The 2135-nt window shown below is 23.9% G+C and overlaps 1 protein-coding gene across 2 annotated transcripts in view; it reads right to left on the bottom strand.

Annotated features, from left to right (window-relative positions):
* Positions 1–2135, bottom strand: part of LOC111683879 (CCN family member 2) — a 96516-nt gene that overhangs the window by 41307 nt on the left and 53074 nt on the right. For both annotated transcript variants that reach the window (XM_046952874.1, XM_046952875.1), the window contains one exon: positions 1179–1234. The gene's annotated coding sequence lies outside the window, so the exon portion shown is untranslated. The remainder of the gene's footprint in view (positions 1–1178; positions 1235–2135) is intronic.

The raw sequence follows: 2135 nt of genomic DNA, 5'->3' as shown, positions 1-2135 counted from the left end.
CTATAGACTAGACTATAGACTAGACTATAGACTAGACTATAGACTAGACTATAGACTAGACTATAGGCTAGACTATATACTAGACTATATACTAGACTATAGACTAGATTATAGACTAGACTATAGACTTTAGACTAGACTATACTTTAGACTACACTATGATGAAGAAAATTTGTTTTCTGGGTTTACATTTTAATACTAAAATCATATGTGTCAGTACTTACATATATACAGTTTACTTTGTACATATATATTTATATTAAAATAGGTATTTGGAATGTTTTATTTTGTTTACTATTATGGGGTGTGTATTATTCGTTTGTGTTGATGTTTGTAACACTCAAAAATATTGGATCTATACACAACTAAAAGTATTTCAATGTGCTTAAAATAACATTCTGGGTCGATTTACCATTATCCGTCCGTCTGTGAGTCCATATCAAGCTTGTCCGCATGCTACGGGTGGTAATTTTCAAGTGAATTTTGTGAAATTGTTTTACATAATTTGGCGCTAGCTCCAAATTATTTAATATTTCAAATAATTTAAATGTTTAACATACTATTTACTGGTGTAGGGTATCATATTTTCGGCTTACCTACTATACATTCTTATTTGTTGTTTACATACAAATGTATCTTTTACGTGATACAATGAGAGATTTTTTTCATTTTATTGCGTAATTTTTTTTAAGACTTTTTCTACTTTTATTCAAGTATAGAAATAGAAAACTGTAAACTCAAATAATATTATTTTTATTAGTGCCAAAGCAACAGTAGCAACAGTTGCTAAAATGACGATTCTAATAGATGTTTTAAGGGGCATAAAGAGCACATGTGTATATAAGATTTTATCTTAATCTTTTTTTGAGAAAAAAAACCTTTGCAAATATTAAACTACAAATACTTGTATACATAAAAAATATACATACATTTTCTTATTTGATAAAACTAAATTATTTGCATTTTATTTATCATGAAATCTTCTAATCAAATAGAAAATACAAATAATAAGGCAAACAAATTTTGAGGGCATTTAAAAAACAAATTTCAATTAAAAGTAAATGACGTTGATAAGTTATAATAAAAGAAAACATGTTTTTAAATAAATATTTTTATATTTTGAATGCTTGTGTTATTATGATAAAAAAGTCATACCAATATTAAAATATTATACTTACGTGGTGTTAATTTGTTGTTTAAATCTATACGTTGCATGAGTAAATTAAAGCACAATCTGTAAAGAAATTAAAAGAAATGTTTATTAATTATTGGAATTTAATTCCTTTCGTACACATATTACATATTTTATGAGGCCTTTAATCATGTACATGAAGACCTGTATAATCTTAATATTTTTAATAAAATAAATATCTTTAAGATTTAAGAAGAACCTTAATTCAAGCCGCTTATCAAATTCATGGTAATCTTCAACATTTCTTTTTCTTTAATTTAATTGTTTTGTTTAAACTCTTATTTTAGATTCCTCCAGGGACCTCATTAATGCTAAAAATGAAACTAATAAATTTGTTTCTTATTCTTTTATGTTGTTTGCCTTTTAGTTTGTTTTTTTTCGGTTCTCATTGCTATGTATTTTTTTCTTTAAATAAAATTTATTTGACTAAAATTTACATAAATGACTTCAAATTTGTGTTACTTCCCCATCTTATTCTCATTTATTGTCTGATCCTTGCCTTTCTTTTTTCTTTTATTTTGATTTATATTTTAGGCACAAACATTTATGCTTTTTAAATTTAACTTAACTAGAGAAAATCATTTTTTATTTTCTTTCTGAAAATAAACTTTAAAAAGAAGGAAAAACATGGAGATATTTTCGTATTAAGAAAATATTTGTTCTATCTAAAATGTTTCGTTTCAATTTTAAATATTTTTTTAAATTAATTAAGTAACTAACTAATTCATTAAGAAACTAACTAACTAACTAACTAACTAACTAACTAACTAACTAACTAACTAACTAACTAACTAACTAACTAACTAACTAAATAACTAACTAGCTAACTAACTAGCTAACTAACTAACTAACTAACTAACTAACTAACTAAATAAATAACTAAATAACTAAATAACTAAATAACTAAATAACTAAATAACTAAATAACTAAATAACTAAATAA

This window comes from Lucilia cuprina, chromosome 5 (assembly GCF_022045245.1).
Source record: "Lucilia cuprina isolate Lc7/37 chromosome 5, ASM2204524v1, whole genome shotgun sequence".
Taxonomy (NCBI): Eukaryota; Metazoa; Arthropoda; class Insecta; order Diptera; family Calliphoridae; genus Lucilia; species Lucilia cuprina.
Note: the sequence above shows the minus strand (reverse complement) of the source record. Positions and strands in the feature narration are given on the sequence as shown.